The sequence below is a fragment of the Denticeps clupeoides genome, chromosome 16 (genome assembly GCF_900700375.1).
Source record: "Denticeps clupeoides chromosome 16, fDenClu1.1, whole genome shotgun sequence".
Classification (NCBI taxonomy): domain Eukaryota; kingdom Metazoa; phylum Chordata; class Actinopteri; order Clupeiformes; family Denticipitidae; genus Denticeps; species Denticeps clupeoides.
In genome coordinates, this window is record NC_041722.1 from 11824745 (window position 1) to 11845304 (window position 20560).

Sequence of the window (20560 nt, forward strand, 5' to 3'; positions counted from 1 at the left end):
TATTTTCCTTGTCACTCAATGATTGATCCTCTTTTCAATGCTTGTCTCTGTCATATCTTAAAATATGATGTAAAACAAGTTTTAATCTTGATTAAAGTCGTGATTTATTCCTTGCAAAATGTGTAGATTTTTTGTTTTGACAGTTCACACACATATATATATGTATATATGAATGAATAAATGTGTGTGTGTGTGTGGTTGTGTGTGTGTGTGTGTGTGTGTGTGTGTGTGTATATATATATATATATATATATATATATATATAAATGAATTTCTTTTTTTAAGTTAGTTACACAGAAATTCTACCCACTGATCACATTTGGTAGCACAGCACTGAGAGTACCTCACATCAGCAAAGCCATCAGTGCTTCAGTACTTGTGTGTTCCACTCCCCTCTCTGGTCTTCATTAGCAGTGTAATACGAACTGTCCTCTGCATTTCGGAAATCTGGAGAAGACAGCTGTTCAAAGCCTTGTGGCTGAACAATTTGGTTATTTATAGGACAGAGTATTCAGCACATGTAATCCAAAATTCAGCACCAAAGTCGCGTGGAGACGTAAGGAACAGCTTAAAGTGCGGTGTTTGTGTAAATACAGATAAGCTCTTCGACAGCCCATGCCCAACTTTGTTTCCATGTTGTGGTCTGTGAACAGATGCTTGCACCCCCTGCCAGTGTTTTAATGTTATTTTTTTAACATGGGATTCTGTACAAAAGAACTCCCACTGACTCAGAGGCTTTTTATTGCTGTAAGCTGTCAGAAAGACACATTTTCAGCTGCACTGTTTTGTGGCGCTGACATAGAAACCCCCAGGGTCTCATATTATTCTATACTTTGAACCACTGAAACATTCATTTGCCAAGCTGTTTTTTTCACTAGTTATTTCATGTTTAATTGTTTTTACTTCAAATTCACACCATGCAATAGGGATAGGATACATAACAATGAGTAAAGAGTATAGCTCTGCATGCCTGAAACATACTTAGATGGATGGACTGTCATTGCTAGGGGCCTGGAAGCGTTTGACAGGGTGATATAGGGAGTCCGCGGAGTGCACCATGAACAGGAAAAAAACATTTAAGGCTGCTTGCGTGCAGCCAGAGGCAGGAACTGCTTCCTCCCCTCAGAGGCGGCCAAGGCAGTGCATGTGAGAGGGACCGAATTAGAGCTTCACGGCGACTTCAGCATCACGATTCACCCTCCTCCACCCTGTGGGAAAGGTGAGGGGACGGGGCAGACTGCTAGCTTCAGTGTGCCCCCATGATGGATGGACTAGACCAGGGAAAGAAGTGGGGAGGGGGTGACTTCCTGCTCTTATTTACTGCAGTACAAACTCTTTATTCATTCATGGGCTGTGAACAACTGGATTTTAGACCAAATCCAAAACCACACACAAACTGATAATTAAAGAAGTACTAATCAAAAGTATACAAAATATAAGTAACTTTTAAAAGTAAAAATGATCAAACATTAATTCAAACAGAACAATATCTGCTAAATTACTAAGACCAAGGATATGAAGCAACAATGGATTTACTGATTCACTGTAGTCATGAGCATTAGCGGTCATGTGACCAGATATCATGCTCTGGCATCAGCTTGGTAGCAGTATAATCCACAAACAGTCCTCTTGCAGGAAATTGCTTTGAAATAGCTTTTTTGAGCCGTTTGACGCTCATAGGAAACACAGAGGATATGATGGAGATGTGTGATTAAGACAACATGTGACCCCGTTTAAAACAATTGATTTCAATCTGGCCTCTGCGCTTCTGAGACCAGTTAAGTGGGGAGTAAAACAGACACTCCTCATGTCACGGAAAGGACACTTGGCTGCTTGCTTGTCCTGTAGGTGTTTCTGCATTGTGACCAACAATAGAAGCACAAAACTGGGAGGTTTTAAAATAGCTGATAAAACCTGTGAACCTGTGAATTTCATTACATTCATGTAAGCTCCACCCCATTAAATGTAAACCCTTAAACATCTATGTATACTGCTAAGGGCCATTTTTCGTGGTGAATGTAACAGTCCGGCTTGTAAGTAACAATATTTTGTACAGTGTGTGTGCGTGTTTGTGTGTGCGTACTGGATGTGTGCAGGCGACCATCAGCACTGGCCGCTGTCCAGTTGACTCAGACCGGCTACACATCACTCACTGTGATTACAATGCTGTCTCAGAGAGATAGATGAAGTCCAGCGCTTGGGCCGCCGTGCTATCTTTAGAAGCTGCGAAAGAGCTGCACTGTCTCAAGGCCCTGCCCACCAAAGCCGCGAGAGACGGAGAGAAAGAGAACTTTATCAATCATACTTTTTTTTTTTTTTTTAACCAACCATGGATAATAACAGATAACTGGAATAATTCAGTGCATTTTCAGCTTTTTAGGCTTTGAGAGAAAGTAAAGTGTCGCAGAAAAACAAACACACACTGACAAGATGGAAGGAGCGGTGCGATGAGAGTGACAGTCAGACGACTGCTATTCTGCTTTCCCTCCGACAGTGGGACTCTCTCTTGGCGTCGGCACGCTCCCTGGCTCTGGGCTTGGCAACCGTCACTGACGGAAGACAAAGCAGAGTTTATTCTGACCATCCTCCTCCTCAGCCGTGTTGGTTTAACCCCACCGGGTAGCGGACTGTGCTGGGGGTCACGGGTGATTTATTGGCCGCACTCAGCAGAGAGATAGCGCTGGTTTGTCAAAATTACTCCATTAACAAGGAGACCATTCTGATCGGCAGATACACACACAAATGAAGTGTGAACTCTGTTCAATACGTCAAAAATCACGACTTCAAATTCTAAATGGATAAATCAGATTTAAGTGCTTGCATGTATAAACACAGTCCCATTACTTAATATAAATATTTGTTTATATAGAAGGTTTAAAGATTGTGCAGTTTTTCTCCAACAGAGGGAGTCCTTACCAATAAACTTCTCAACACAAAACCATCAAATCTGCAACTGGGCCTTTGCACAAATACAGAAGAATTGAAAGGAAACTGCACTTTGCAGGCATGCTCGTATTTGGCTTTTAGGAAGTGGAAACTGTTTTTGGGAGCCATCATCCCTCCTGGGTGCACACCCCCGGTGCTGGAGGTCCAGGGCTGTGCATCGAGCGTAACTGCACACCCCGACCTCTGCTGTGGACCGCCACAACCTCAGGGCAGAGCGCAGTCTAAATATCGAGTCATGGCGAAACGCTCCATATTAAAATCATAAAAAAAAAAAAGAAAACACGCTGAGCTGTGAAATACCTGGTGCTGCACGGCCAAATAATAAAAAGGGATATTTTTGTGACAACTCGCGACTGCACATCTTTGAAAACAAACATCGTGCGGGGATCTAGTGAAATAAACAGAGCTCTATTTCTGTGGCCATGACACACTGCGGTCTGACTGGAAAAGGGAAACATCACTGTGAAACTAACAAAACGGGGCCACACAAGCATCGCTGGCAGTTTCAGCAATGAGAATATTCTCTTCTGCACATATACATGGAGAAAAAAAGGGAAGAGGGAGGGGTGGGACAGAAGGATGAGCAGCGAGGGGGAGGAGGCTGGAGCACCGTGGTCCCAGGAAAGTCGCCCTGACATTTGGAGAGGGCAGAGGGGAACATTCTCGCTCATAAACTCCACAGCTGGATCATTTTTTACTCTAGTAACAGAAAAAAAACAGGACACTCAGTGACGCACAGCATCACCATTCCATTCTAATCTACTCATTCCTGCTTTGTAATCGTTTTGTAATGTGTGACCTTGATAAGCTCCGCCAGTTTATATTGCATTGCTAGAGAGTACTTGGCCTCATGAATTCATATTAGTGGGCAGAAAATACTGCAAAATATTTTTTATCACTACTCTGATGATACTCCACCTGGTCACCAGATTACATATTGCATTGTTTTACTGATATACTGCAATGCCTCATATTTAAAAAAATCATTATTCACAGGATTGATTTAGTGCATAAGTCTGGTTACACCATTACATCCATCTCATGTGTAGGAACCTCCGGAAAAATTCTAACAGTGTCTTCAATTAACCTACAGAGCAACTGTCATTGGCAAAGGAACATATGTAACATGCCTGATTGTAAAGGAAAATCACTCATTTGCCCATTTTCCATAAACACCTGAAGAGGAAATGGATTTTTTGGATGGATGTGACGCAGGAACTCCGGATGCAGCCTTACTAGACAGGCGCTGCAGGAGAACAATACCAAGACTTCTCATCTGTGGAGTGTCTGGGATTTCACAATGGGCAATCGTGAGGATGGTGTGCAAGGGACTCAGTCTGTCCCAGTGGAGTAACGGCACAGGGGGGGACAGGATTAACCTAAGCACGGCTCAGAGAGGAGACACAGGATTGACCCTCTCATTACCCACCCAATCCGACCCATCAATCAAGGGATTAGGGGAAGCTGAGAAGTGCACCCCCTGAGCAGCTCTGAATCCACCGTCCACCTCACCAGATAGACTGCGGTGTTTATCTACAGCCGTGGAGGTGAGGTAGGTCGTACATCACCCAGGGTCACTGCCGTCCGGCGGCAGACAAATAGCCCTTACTCTGTTAATACAACAACATATGAACCCACCCTGACTGCAAGTCATGACTTTTCTCAAAACTCTGCATGCACGACATTATGAGATTGCTTTATGGAGAGGAGGGCATTATATGACACAGGGGTCATGTGACCAGACCACTAATAGGTACTATCATGGCCAGTGGGAAGTATATAAAGAGTGAATTCAGTGTCTAAATTTTTTTTTAATTTAGATGTATTGCAATGTCATGTAGAGACATACCAGGTTTAGTCTAGCATGCATTAAAGCGTCGTTTTTACCACAGTACACAACCGGCCTGGGGACGAAGAACAAATTGCAACACTGAACATTTTCTAAGAAATGTCCTTTACACCCACACACAAACACCGGTTATTGAGACACTTCCAAAAAGCCGAGAGTAGTGCGTGAGAGGCCACCGTCATCGCCTGCACCACCTGCGCACGACCGTAGGAGTAGAGTGATAAATGGATGCATGATGTACTGAAGTTGTCTTGGTCGGGGAAGGTCGGGGGGAGGGGGGGCAGTATGACACCAGTGCGTGGGAGTGATGCACTAATGGACTCGTCTGTTGTGAGATGGCGTTAAATGTGACTGTCACCACTGGGGGGCACTAGAGCAGAGGAATGTTTCTGCTGAGGAGCAGTCGCCTTTTTCCCAGTGTACTGCACCTGAACACAGAGAAAGCGAACAGATTACATTACAGTAAAGAGTCCAGAACTAGATAAGTAAACTGAGATTTATTCGCCATTCAAAGAAAGTCACCACATTGAAATACTGTCTATGTCCTCATTGGTGTGTGGAAAGCTCATCACTCTGGTAATGGTTTTGCTGTTATCCCTCAGCTGTAGGCCCTTGAGCATAATCAATAAATTAAAAATGAATTTATATTGGCTTTACGGTAGGGTTATATTAGAATTTGCATAATCCATGTATCAAAACCAATCACATGGGCACTAAATCGACAATAAATATCAGCATCTAATGCAATCTAATTTACACCCTAGTGTCAACTAGTGTCTATAGTGTCTATAAATACACTCACACACACAGACAACTCACACACTCAGAGCTCTGTTTTATTTCCATCTTCTCCAGACCCCATATGACGCACTTACTAAATAGTTGGGAAAATAATCATCGTTTTATTGCCCCGGTGTCATCTGACGGATAGAAACTCACAGTTCAGTTTGCTGCAGGCAGGGCAGCTGGGTGACTCAAGCTCATCCAAAAACAGAGTGGTGGTCTCTGACTGGGCCCAGGAGGGCAGGAGAGGGGAGGGTGGGGGGAGCAAAACGAAGCTGACATCTTAAATCGCCACTTCATTTTGTTCGCCGTGCTGTAATTTTCCTGACAAAAGAGGGTGGAAAGGGGTTAATAGGTTCTCCCTAATGCAATTTCTATGAAAATAACAACACTGACACACAATCTTGGCCATGTGGCCGAGGTCTGTGTACTGTATTCTAGTGTATCTGGGCTCCCCCTTGGAAAACTGTGATAGAGCTTGTGATAAGCGCCGTATCCATTTACAATCACAGCTTCTGTGATTGAAGCTTTTTTTCTGCAAAATAAGTAAATTACCTCTAATACTCTCTCTCTAGCCTTTAGGGTTTAGGGTCTTATGTAAACCAGATGTTTGGGTCCCCCCTACCCCCGTGCCTTGCAGAGGAGTAATGTATCCCGGAGCACACACACACAAACACATACACACAGCAGATAATGCACACCACATCATTGCATAACATCAAGACATAGAGTTTGACTTTGTTTAGAAGTAGACCTCCATTAAAATAAAAAAGAGACTGAATTCGGCAAACTGACTGAATAAACAGGGAATTCTGGGCCTCTTGTCCCAGTGCCTTTCAAGTCCACTAAAACTGGATGGTTATATTTTTTAACACAGGCCGTGTTTCATATCGCATTATAAGGAGGATTTTGGGTGAGAAATTTTGCCAGTGTCAACTGAAATAAGGAGAATATTACAAAGAAAAGTTAGCTTCCTTTCTCATTTGTACATCCTAGTCTAAACATATGTCACAGTTAACGTATATGTGCTGAAAAGTACTCAATTCTGCTGTCTGAAAAATAAAAAATGATTCAGGCTAGAAATCATTGTATATAATAATCTACTCTCAGGGCTTTATTTTTTAAAAAAGTATTATTTAAATAATTATCTCGAGGAAATGGGTGAATGAAAAAAATCTATATTTTTTTGGTGATACTGATTTTCAAAAATACAAAAAAGATTTTAAATTAAGTTTACTGGATTCATATGATTTTATGAATATATTTATGAATATATTTAATCGATATGAATGGTTTCATTCTCATGTAAATATTGCAACACACCACCAGGATTACATTATATCCTCTTCACTGTGATATTGTGTTGTAACATGCAAATACGTCGAAAATAAAAACCAACAAATCCAACATGGCCTGCACAATTGCAACATTATTCCATGGCTGTAATTCATTATTTCTTTTTTAATCCCACATCTTTGTCTAAACTTCTGACTATCCTCTCACAACACTTTTCATTCCATTTCACTTATTTCTAAATAACCTTCCACCGTAGATTGTCTGTGGGTAAGCCCCGCCCCTTATTTTGCATGGTGAAGTTCACCAACCCCTCAGCTCATTTGTCACCAACAAAAACAAACACACGGGCTGCAAGATGTGGCAGCTAGAGGGGGTCCAGCCTGATATACATCACTTGTCAAGGGGAGTGACCAATGGCTCTCCAAGGAAGTCAAGTGATCAATAGCCTTACAAAAACCCACTCCAAGCCTCATTACATGTTTGACAGTCCCCAAGTACTCCCAATAAACATCGCAATGCACATTTACAGAACACCAATTATCACACGCAAATGAAATAATCATTATTTACCAATCCTTTCACTGGCAGATTATAATAACTCCTGATCAGTAGTTGTATAGACATTTCGGACAAGGCCTAATATATAATAAAAATAACAAAAGAAGTGAAACTCGTCCCATATGGTTCCCTCAGACGGTGTTCTCGATAGACTTACCTCACCACAAGACTCTTCCACCATGGCTTTTTGACTCGGACGTGAAGGGAAATGGTCAGAAAGTGGAAAAAGGCATTTGCCATGTTTCCCTAAGACATTTTCCCACAGAGGTTGTGTCCTGGACACCCACCCCCCCATCAGCAGTGTGGGGGTCTGACCCAGAACACACGGTACTGGCTGTGACCCGTACCTGAGCAGCCCGTTTTACTGGCCGCTTCACACCACATCGCCACGCCGACAGGGGCCTGAACACTGGGGCCTTTGTGCCACCACAGCGGTGCGTGGGAAGGCGGCAGGGCCAATGGAGAGGCCTAACCGGACGAGGGCCGAGCCGCTGGCCAGAGGGGGGGAGAGAGGCGGACAGGCGGCATCTGGCTCTGTGCTACCACAGACATGCCCAAGGAGAGAGGACAGGAGGAGGAGGGCATGTTTGCTCTTTTTCATTCTGCCTCTCTCGTGCTGTCTGACCAGGAGCAGGATGGTGCAGGCTGGGTAATTATCAGACATCTGGAAGCCATTGGTGTTCAAAAGTGCCCTGAAGCAAAAAGCTCCTGTCTCCTTATCGAGCACAGGCCCTTACCCACTTTCCCTACCTCTCAAACACACACACACACTGTAAAGGAAAATATACAATTTGTGATAACTACACAAACGCAGGTACACAGGTAGAAACGTTATACACACTCAATTCATCAAACGTATTTGATAAAAATACAAGCAGAGGCCTGGAGGTCTGGAAGGTCTAGAGGTCTCGTAGCACTAGTACCATCCTCGCTGGCCCAGGCTGAAGCTGCGTCTACAGCCAGAGATGCCAATCAGCATAGCCCATCTGAGAGCATTATTGGATGAGACAGATCCCCGAGGGCCACAGGAAGTGCTGGAACCTCTCACTCTCTGTCAGTCATCCTCTGGGACTTGACGGACAGGGCAGGGATGGAGAGACAGAGACGGAGAAACAGACAGAGAGGAGTTTGTAGAGAGGCATGCAACCATGCACTTAATCAAAGGCACGTTTCTGCATCTCCAACTTCTGGAAGACTTTATGTGTGTGTCCGTGTGTGTGCGTGCTGTTGTTGGAGTGCCAGCCATTTCACCCTTTTCTATTATTTAAAAAAACACACTCCTCTTCATACTGTGGCCTGCTGTGGCCTCTGCTATCTTGGCCTGTGTCCCTTGTCTTTTCCCCCTCGGCCATCCATCACCCCACTGCCCAGCAGCCTCATGCCCCGGGCCCTTATCAGGGTAAACCTCACTCGACCCACGCGGCTGGCATTGACTGATCAGCCCCGCTGTCAGAGGTGAAGAGCGGAGCCAGTGGCACAGTGTGGGAGGCCGCAGCAATTTATCTACTTAAAAAACGTCCAGCAAACCAATCTGCATTTCAGTGCAATCTCTTAATCCTGAATTAGCAACACGATTCACATTTCATTCACTTTTGCCGATTCAGAAATCCTGACTCGGAGAAAAATCTGACTGATGATGAGAACTCTCCCCGCCGCTGAAAACTGTTAAAACTTTATAACACAGAAACCGGCCAGTGTGCATCTCCTGCTCTCTGAATGAGGCATTGTGGAGGCTGTGGAGCGCTGGTGTCGATAGGCTCCCCAGAAAGGCTCTCACCAGGCCGATTTCGCCCCCCCCCCCTCCTCCCTCCCGCTCCCTCGCCCGCCTCTTTCAGGCTTTTCATATCGAGGCACGGGGTGTTGTGATTTCACTCAGGCTTTTCCTGCGGCCTTCAACAGTTCACTTCAGCCCAGACTCTATAAACCCGCCGTGCCGGCCGGGCTGTGTGCGCTCGTGTTGCGCGACCACCCACACCAGAGAGCTGTCCAAACAGCATTAGTCTCTGTCTTAATCACTCTTCTGGAAAACACACTCACACACACACACACACACACACACACCGAACAAGACAGCATGCCCATGTTAAAAGGGGGTATAAAAAGGGCGGAGGCGTAGGGGAGAAAAAAAAAGATGGATAGGTGGCACACTAAACATGGACCCACCCCCACCCTTCCACCGCTGAATAACAAAACTAAGAATCCCATCTCTGCCTTTAATTAGATAGTCCCTGCGGTTTGTCTGGGTAGGAGTTGTTGTTTAAAAAAACGCCGCAGCCGACTTTAAGAGGCAGGGTTCTGCCGGCCGGAGCCTGTTTGGACCCTAATCCCCGTGTGCATTATCTGCTGGGTGGACTGCAGCCGCTGAGCCTGCTCAAGGGGGGATATTAGTGTTGGTATGCAGCCTCTGCCTTAGGAGCATGGGGAGACCCTGCCACCTGAGAACCGCCCCCCCCCCCCCCCCCCTCCTACATCCTCCTCTTTTTCTCTCTGTCCGTGTATCCCAGCAATCCAGACAGGGTTTAGAGGTACACCAGAGATCAGATAGACGGGGCCAGATCCACTCTAAACCCCTAAAACAGGGCTAACAAATTACCTCCACCTCCCACAGTCTCACACAAACACATAATCTCTTCTTTTAGCCGTCGCACACACAGACACACACACCAGAAGATACATCGTAGGGGCTCCACGTTCTCTGAATTATCTCACAGATTTTTAAAGGCTAAAGAACCTCATTTAAAAAAGCACAGTAACTAAACCACAAGAACCTGGCCTTTAATCAAGAAATCATTGTATTTTAGGCAAATTACAACAATTTGCTGACTGAAAAAAAATATCTACAAATTTTCTAATTAACTGGTCTAAATGGTTTGAAATATTAAAATACTGTAAGCAATTTCTCACCCGACAGCAAGAATGACTTGAATTCCAACTACTTCATGCTAATTAAGACTGTAAACAGAACAAGAAAACACACACACACAGACAGTGCACTTCCTGTGTGTAAAAAGGCCCATGCATCCAGAAATACGGTATCATACAGATGCACCAATCAACCTGCCGCAACGATACAACAGCTCAGGAAAGATAAACTATTTAGCTTAAATAGGGGGAGTGATAAACAGGAAAAGTGGATCACCTCCAAGTGACTGACATCCACACACAGCACTTTTAAGGCCCTCGGGCATAAATATTTAAAGAGGAAATCGTGTCGGATTCTGCTCATCTCTTGTGTAATTAATGTCATTGAGGCAGACTGTATGACATGTGACTACATCATAAGGAAGATAATATTGAACATGTAAAACCAGCTTGTGAATGGGTGTATTTTTCTTGTTAATGTGCGCTGTGTGGAAATGGTATGCACCTCTATGAATTTCACAGGAGAAGTTCAACATTGTGCATGTGTGAGTCAAACATAAAATAATTCACAAAAATGTTAACTTTGATTATGAACCATGTATATGAACCTGAAATTATATACATGGTGAATAAATCATATTAAAAATTCCTTCTTGTTCCTTTTGCATGTTACTTGTATTGATAATTTTAAAACAAATAAAATGTAGTGGTCAAGTGTAAGTTTCCGTGATCAAGTGATTTCTTTGGCCAAGACCATGACAATATTCTGCAGCACTCCCACAAAATGTGAATGTTTTCAGTGAAGATCATTTCAAAACAATGTTATTTTCGAAAATACAATAGCCAAGCATGTGGTCAGTAAGAAAAAAAATAAGTGAATTTTCGTCATCGATTGGATGCTTTTTCTCTTCTGAATTAAGACTTAAATCCATTCAGGATGAGAAATGCCTCTATCCCATGAAACGTATTTCTCTAAAACATGTCTTTCATTGCACTACTGGCCTTTGATGCTACAGTGACATGCTGAAAGGGAAAACACAAGGGCTCCTTAAATCAGGCATTTCTTAGTGTGTGGCACATCACTCTGGCAGTCATGTGGTAAATATTGTGTTTCCTGTCTCCTCCTTAACTGTTTTGGTAATTGGCTTGTGTTAACCCTGTGACCTGGAGACCAGAGGGGTGGGTGGCGGGGGTGGAGCGAGGGCAAGCGGCTGCAGTGCGGTGGCTGGTGCGGGTTTGGGGATAGGCGATCCAGGAAGCCGGGGGGCCAAGGCTCGGCGCGCACAATGCCCCGCGCTGTTCCCCCGACGCCCGGACCAGCATCCCCGGCGGCGGCAGCAGTCCGGACGGCCCGCCAGCGACATGGTTCATATTAAGAGAGATAAATGATGCCGGCGACTGGACCTCCACTCTCCGCTTATGCCAACTCCCTGCGGACCAGCCCAGCGCCTGCAGCAGAGACACACTGACCAGCCGGCAGGCAGGGGTTAAGAGTCATTCTCCGGCGTAATGAATGCTAATGCAATTAAGATGAACAAATACTGCAACATCCAGCTAAATCACCGAGGGCACTGTGTCACGGTGTTACACAGCAGACATCGGAAAAACTGCAAATCTGGGACTCAACCTGTGACTTTCTGTGATGTGCGAACAGACAGGGAGCGCTGAGGCTTTAACTGAAGCCAGTCCAGCGCTGACACCCCATGTCAGCCTCTGATAGAGGGGCAGTGAAAAGAAGCAGGCCCCTCCACCCAGGGTCCTGGGGAGGTGAAAGGAACCATTCAAGAAGCAGGTCAATTTTACACGCGGTGCTGAGGGCACACATACACAAATACACACAATATACACAGAACTTATAAAAAACACGACAAATCTCACTAATCTACTGCCCCAAGCAACAAAAGTGGCATCACTTGTTTAAAGCATAATTGCGTTTTTCATTATGCATTATGCTAAAAAAGTATATGACTGTACTTTGATTTTGCAGATAATTATGGAGCTTCAAAATTGATCAGTACAACACATCCCTACTCTTTTCTCCTCCTTCAAAATGTGTGTGGTCCTTTTAATTTTTAAAAAATTGCATGCTGTTACTTATTCTACTACGCATGCAGAAACAATTTCTCTCATTTGCAGAATATTTCAATCAGGGTGACACGCGGTGCCAAAATAATCACCCAGCTCTGACCAACGAGCTGAGGCCAAAGCTTTACACGATGACATCACAAATGGTCCGGCGGTGTGCCGTGTGAAGTCTCGGGCCGAGTTCAATTAGGCTCCTTTCCCCTTTTTTCGCTAACACATCCGACAGCAACACATGCAGAGGGGAGAAATGGGACGCAAACCAAGTAAAACAGCCATTTCTGCCTGTTTTTCTGCTGGGGCTCTCTACTCTCCGGCTGGATGGCGCAGCTCTCATTATCCCTTCCCCTTTGTATGCATAGGCAGCAGGCTGCGCGAGGCTAAATTTGCAATCACCATTTCCCAAACTCATTTGAGCTCCTTCCATCAAGGACACAAATCAGCACAAGGTGGTCCAACACACAAATGAACTATGACAGATGTTAAATGAGTTCGCATGTATTCTGTAAGTACGTTAAGTTGCGTGTGTCTGTGTATGTGTGGTGCATGTATGCAGCATGTGAATGTATCAGGGTTTTTTTTCCCCTCTGTAATTTTTGTGCATTTAGTGAATAACTTTTCCGGAATATATATATATATATATATATATTTTTTTTTTCAAAATTTCTGGTATCGTTTAAATGACTTGATTAAGCTGAGTGAAACAGAAACACGCTACACATTTTCATGTCAACATATTTACATATTTGCACATTATAATTTCCTCTAGACAGAGTGATGACCGTACAACCTGTGTGAGGGACCGTGGGGTCTCCCGATAGCATCAGCAGATTGGCTTCAGAAATTCAAAAGAAAAGGGAAGGGTTCTGGAGAATGTGGACTATTTAAGGAGGCATTCTGGGTAAATCCTAAAACAATGCCAGTAAATACAGGAGCTCTAAAAGGCTCTAGAGGCTATAGTTAAAAAAATGTAAAAAATTCAATTCAATTCAAAACTACTTTTTGAAAAAAACTCTAGTTTTCAGAAATAGTTCAAAAGGATTATTCGACATTTCAACTGAAGCACATTCGGAAAGAAACGCACAAGAAAGAGGGGGCACAAGGGGGCACAGTAGGTCCAACTGGCCAAGAAGGTTGAGCGGTGAAGAATGAATCCCATTATTCAAACGCTGTCAAACATTCCTTTCCGAAAAACACAAATGTCCCAGCCTGAAACTCCAAATGCAGCTTCTTTACTGTCACAAGCGAGGTACAGGGAATGGTTAAGCGGCGGGTGAGAAGTGCAGAGCCGTGACACGGTTACAGGCCCACAAATTCTCCCCCAGCATTCCAGGTGTAGCAAGTGCGCGGCGAAGGTCCCGAAGATACACAGAAGAAAAACGACGTATCATCCTTCTGTGACAAACAAACCGCACTGCGGCGCGTACTACATAAAGCGCCGAGGGAACGGCGCATTACACGCGTTCCTCAGGGATATGGACGATATGACATATATCTGTAATTTCAGAGTTCAGGAACCTCACAGAGTAAACACAGGCTCTGCACTAACACAGGACACGAGCAGAACTCTGCCAAAAACGAAAGCTTTCTGGGCAAAGGCTGTTAGTCCACAGCCAAGGCTGATCATGAAGAGAGAGCAGATAGAGAGGGTGAGGAGGACAGATGGCGAGAGAGGGTGTGTGTGTGTGTGTGTGTGTGTGTGTGTGAGAGAGAGAGATATGGGGTGAGGGGGCTGCTGGGAAGGTTGACTTTAGGCTGCTCGGCCTCCTGGGTGGCCCGTGTTAAGCAGAGAGCATAAAAGACAGGCAAATGCATGGATTATAAACTGTAGATCTGACCCAACATGACACTGGAGGTCCCACACACACAGAGAAAAGTCACAGGAGTGAGTGCCAGGCCAAGGGTTTTATCACCAGAGCAGAGGGCAACACAAATATGGAGAAGATCCTGTTTTTTATGGTCAGTTACCCCAAAATGTCCCACACTGCTGTGTTCGGGAGGTTGGCTTCACAATCTCACAGAGAGAACATGATGGCGTAAGGTCTTACTCAACAAAACGTGTAAACAGGAGACACCATACTCTAAAAACAAACCTGTAAAGCACACTGCTTCTGGACATATAGTTTATACGGTCTTGTTATTTAGGATCGGCTTAAAAACAGGATTGATGATTACCTTGTAGGAATTATCAGTTATTTCAACCTGTGTACCAAAATTACTTCTCACCAAAATGGAATCAAAACACAAATTTAAAATCTTTCAGATCCAAATTCTGATACACAAAGGGTCAAAGTCAAAGCGAACTTTATTGTCATCTCACCACATACACGTACACAGAGAGATGAAATCCTGAAGCTTCAGGGGTTCATGGTTTGCAAAAAAAAGGTAGTGCACTTTAAAATAACATGACAAAGGACATTGTGCAACAACCCATAATACAGTGCTGCTCAAGACAAACAAGATGGACAAGTAGCAGCAATGTGATAATATATTTCAGTAATGATGTATAATAATAATATTATTAATATTATGATAATAATAAAATTAAAATATGATAGTAATAATCATTTTGGACAGCAGGAGTGTGAAAAGTGCAGAGATCTAAAGTTGGTTTTGATTGGCTGTCTATTGTAATGTGACACAATTGGGGCTCCGGACTGCGAAAAAACATATAATGTGAGTTCAAATTTCACCTGGTTGCATTTGTGATTTTATGAGCTGTAAGGTGTTTTTCCTGCATTAAAACTTAAACATGTTCCACTGCGTGATCTGTAATGATAGTTTCCAGACTGTGTTCAGATGAACTGAAAAAAAAGAATTGCCCTGATAACATTTTATTAAGGCGTCTAACACAACCTGCTTCGAGCAGTTTAATTCTCCATGTTTAATGTATATTTTAAAATTGTCAGTACAATTGTTAGCAAAAATTCTGAACAATAACCAGTAATACCCATCATATGTGGGGACAATAAAGGCTTCTTTTTTCTGTAAAGACAAGCAACATTCAGTCAGTGTGCAGTGTTGCTGCACTGTGGACTGTGTGCTTGTATTCTGAATGTCAAACATGACAAATCTGGAGCAAAGTCAGATCTACATGAAAGGAAACCATCCTAATCTTGTAAGGATTATGATGCGTCATGCTCACGAGCCACAGCACGATCCCCTTCTTCTGCCGATGGCCCCTCAAACCAGCGTGACTCAAACACTGCGGAGTGCTGAATGACAACTGTTTGGAGCTGCTGGCCTTTCACAAGAGGAATATCAGACCCCAGAGAGCAGGAAGAGCGAGAAAAAGGCAGGACTGGCAAATGAGGAGCAGACGGCCCGAAGAATCCCATACCGCGCAACACGGGCAGGCGGGCAGCGTCATCTCTGTTTCCTAAATGATACTTAAAACAAACAATCAGCACGAGGAACCCAGTTTCCTGCCACCCTCGCCATGTAATGCTGCATAAAGGAGGGCGGGAAAGAGACATAATGGAAATTACACAAATGCTGCAGCCCAGGGCACAAACAGGGCAATGTGTTTTCCTTTGAGATGTGGCCTTGTTCTGCTGCTCTGCGGCATATTCCTATGCCAGCGAGGGAAAGCGAAGCCTTATTGTCATCATCTGAGTCAACAAGACAGCTGGACGCTATTCCCATAGCCGTGCCACCGGTGGAGAACCCACACACAGTCTAAAGCTTTTGATTCTGACACACAGGGAAAGAATGCAGTCCGTGCCTTAATGACACTTTCATGAGAGAGGACGGGTACGGTTACGTGAGATGAAATAGCAAATTGTGAATCATAATGAGAATTAGCAAGAAAAATTCAAAATTTGTTAATTTTATTTGGAGCTTCGTTTCATTACAAAAATTATTGATTAAATGATTGATTATTTTATCATTTTAAAAATGTATACATGTGAACTACTATTTTTATTTAATACATACATATTTACATATAGGTTACATTAAAACATGTTTCATAATATTGTTTAAATTATGGTGTAATTACATTTTTTAACAAAATCACTTTCACTTCACTTTTCACTTTCGTTTTAATTCACCGGCCCAAAATATAAACTTAAAAACTAAAAAGAAACTAAAATAGTAAAAACAAATACATGGTAATATTTTTAATAATCAATAAATAATAATTACATGCAACACTAGAAACATTTTTTTTTTCAGACCCCACACAGTAATACTCCACCACATTTAAAACATTGCATAACCACATAATAAACAACAGTCAAAGTCAGAGGAGGAGTGTAAGGACATGAAATATGACCACTGATATAAAGTACATTATAAATTACATTCGGCTCAGAGCAGCAATATCAGTAATGCAAGAGAACAAATTCCTCCCAACTCCCTGTGCTTCTCCAGCTGATGACCACACCCGTTTCCTTGGCAACCCCTCTCCTGGCACCCTGACTGTAGATAAGAGCACAGTGTTCACATGACCGTCACAGCTGGCCCCAGGCATTTCCTGCATCCTCCACACACACCCTGTAGAGGTAGTGGCCGCCGCCATCCGCCCCTCATGGAGGGTTCCCCCCCGGGGGGTGGTGTTGGAGTATCAGAGCAGTGTGGTCTGGGATTGCCAAAGCGCCAATGGAGTCGCAATCATAATCCCTGCCATGAAGAAAAGTCTCTATAATTATCTGCGAGTATGTGTGTTTCGGCATATTAGCCAAATGATTCCTCATCTTCCTCCGGGGAGCTCTGGTTACAACAGCGTCAGAGGCCAGACAAGCTGGGGATTCTTTCAGCAAGCAAATTACAGGCAATTAGGAGTCAAAAAAGGATAACATTCTTAAAACTGAAAGAGGAGGAGGGATATGTGTGCGTCCAAGAGTGGGAGGCCAGCAGACCCTCTGCAGCTCAGGGAGCTGCCCTCACCATGGCCATGGTGCTTCAGTCACCCTGCCTGACCCCTCCTGACCTACTCCTCCTCTCAGGCCCTGAGGCCAAGTCTCAGACCCCGCTGATGACCCCTCCATGGGTACAAACAGCGCCAGGGCCAGATAAGATAATGAGAGTCATCATCTAAAACCATTTATTTCTCCTTGGCAGAAGACGGTGATGCGGTTTTGGATGAATGCTGGCAGAAATAAACAGCTGGGCGAGCTGGGATGGACTGAATTAAAAAAAATCTGGATTTGAATGCTATTAATGACCGTGGTAATGAGATCGTTTGGAAGTGATGAAACGGCTTTGACACACAGATGTGTACACACCTTCTCACACACTCACACTCACTAATACGTACTCTGTCATATACAAAACAAACACCGAACACACACGTGCACAGAGTCAGGTTGCATGAACATGCCACCTTGCCAGAGCTTGCATGCAAGACCTTTAGACAGTTAAAGAGAGCAGCTGATTTCACAGAAGCACAATCTTTTATGCATTTATATGTCTAATTTTCAGAAATATAAAACAAATCAATAAATGAGACTGTAGAAAAGAAGAAAAATTGGACTCCCACTTTGGATATCCTTTGCATACTTCAATGCTTTCATAGAATATATATTTATATATTTCTACAAATTAAAACAATTGAAATACGAAGACTTTCTACTTATTTCGTGGATATGTAGCTTGTCTGTGGATGGCCTTGATGTGATTTTTGCATGTGTCACTGCTGTGGTTACACGATTGCCCTCCACGACCTCACCATCATTTAATTACAAAAAATGTTTCTTTGTAGCATCAGATCACTGTTTGAAGAACCTGAGAATAAAGTAAAGCCAGAGCTGACAGCTTCTGGAAACACTAATGTCGGTGGATTTTTTTTAATGCATTTATCATTCAAAAACAAGTCAGCATTTAAAGAGATTAGATCAAAACTTGTAAGCATGGAAATTTTTATTCTTCTCAAATGAGCAACATTATGAGATTTCTTCTAACACGAACATTTGGTTTGCATTCACCCTGACTTGAGTTCTGAGACTATTTCTAATTTGCTGATTTTTTTAATGAGATTGAATTCCATGAACACACACAGTAAGGCTGAACCAAGTTAATCCTGGTGTCAAGTGCGATTACCTGTTGTCCTGGGCTGTCAGTGCATCAGTGCATCACTGAAGAGCACAATGTCATTTTAAATACCACTGAGCATATGTGCATGTGCACGTTAATGAGCAGGAAAGAAAGAGGAGGTGGCGGAGTAGAGGCTCACTGTACAGCTGTGCATACAGAAGACCCTCAGAGCCAACATCATAACTCCAGGGCCCATCATTCTAATCACAGCTTCATCACAAAATGGATTTTGTCAGAGCACGCCAAGTCCACTAAGAGCTGCCTGGGTGAGACACTGCAGCTGCGTGTTCTCCTCCAGTGGGGGTGTGAGTTGAGGGGTGGGAGCCAAGGTTTCGGGGGACAGTGAACACATAGACAGGGTCGCAGGTTTATGCTGCAGTGTCACTATATGTCACTATGTGTCCACAAGCTGGGTCTTCTTCAGCTTGACGATGAGCCATCGGAGTCTTGCCTACATCTTGCCCAATCCAGTGGCTCCCTGACTCTCTCTTGCAGTCGAGAGGAATGCTGGGAATGCCTCTTGGGCTGGCTTTAACCCCTCCCTCGGCCTCTGCGGACTGGCCCACCCCAGTGGGGATTTGGTTGAAGGGGGTTGGGGTTGGTGTAGCACAGTGACAGCTCTAACACTCACCAGAGCCCACGCGTCCCCAACCAAGAATGGCACGGGCCACCCTCACCGCCAGAAGGTAGAGTTTATTTTTGTAGCTCCCGCACTCCTCTGTGCTGGCAACAGCAGACCACCGATCGCGGAGGGGTCTTTAACTCCTCTCTGCCGCTATGTCCTCACTCTTGTTTCCAATAGACATTCATGAGGGAGAAAAGAATATGAATAAAAGAAATTATAAAAGTTTTTCTAAAGGTGAACAGGTGAAATTCAGTGTAATCAGAAATCACAAAAGACTGTAAATGGGATGATAATGTATAACACACTCAGAGACATGTTCATGTGGTAGCTCTATACCTCCTTCCCAGAGCTGATAAATCCTTACATAATAAATAACATTTTTGTATTTATTTTGTCAATTAAGATGCCTATCATTTAAATTGTCAGAAATCTAAAGATCATCTTCCTGCCTGACAATTAAAACCGCCTTCACAAGCCAAACTAATCTCATATGGTGGGTATTATGTGATATTTGTTTTTGCAATGTGACGTGTCGTCCTCTTGTAAACTTTTTCATTTATTGAGTTCTTAAAACCTGTATTTAATAGAACCGCATTACGACGTGTTCCCTTGCACTGCTCATTTTGTTCCAGATTAGACCTTTAGTGTCATTGCCCTTAAAAAACATGTGATTGTGTGATTATAACAGCCTAAATAATACCCATCTTCATATTCATGTTTTTCAACATTATCTGCAAACCAATTTTTTCCTAAATGATTTTGTGAAAATGAATTCCAATATGCATGTTGCTTGCTTTACATCACCTCTTGTACAAGAGGGAACAGCAGTGAGACAATGTTCTTTTGTCATTGGATGTCATCTTGGCCCTCGTTATGCAGTGTTCCCGGGTATTTGGACACTTCGTTCCTACTCAAGACTCTGGGGCCAGTCAAGAAATGGAGGGAGAGCAGAAGCGCCAGGCCAGTATCCGAACAACGCTGAGAGTATTTCAGAAAATAAGCCCAGAGCTGACGATATACAGACAAACAGAAATGGCGAAAAACAAACTGAAGCGCTATCCCGCTTGGCTGAGGATGCTGTTGACTTGGCCCCGTGAGGAAGCGGCCTTACAGTGGCTGTGGTTGTTCGGGGCCAGAGCCGGGCCTTCCTGTCTAGACTGGGGGAGATAGGGTTAATGAAAATGAAGCACTGTGCCCGAACGCTGTCTGCGGTATCAATCCTCAGGTCATTCTCCCTCAGTGGACCTCAACTGACCAAACCATCGTGCCCAGGAGTTTTGGTGGGTGCACATGCACACACACAAAACTGCACAGAAACACTGTCATCTGTCCGACACCTAGTCACCCCCACCGAGCACCCAGTCCTTGTGCTCGTGGAATTCCAGGCCCCTCTTCTCTCTCTCTTTTTTTTTTTTTTTTGAAGGAGCAGCAGTGTTTATGAGACATTCCCAGAATAAATGGTGGTCAACAGTTCAGTGTGTTGGCCCACGGTGCTCTGTAAATATAGATGACTGCACCCAGCT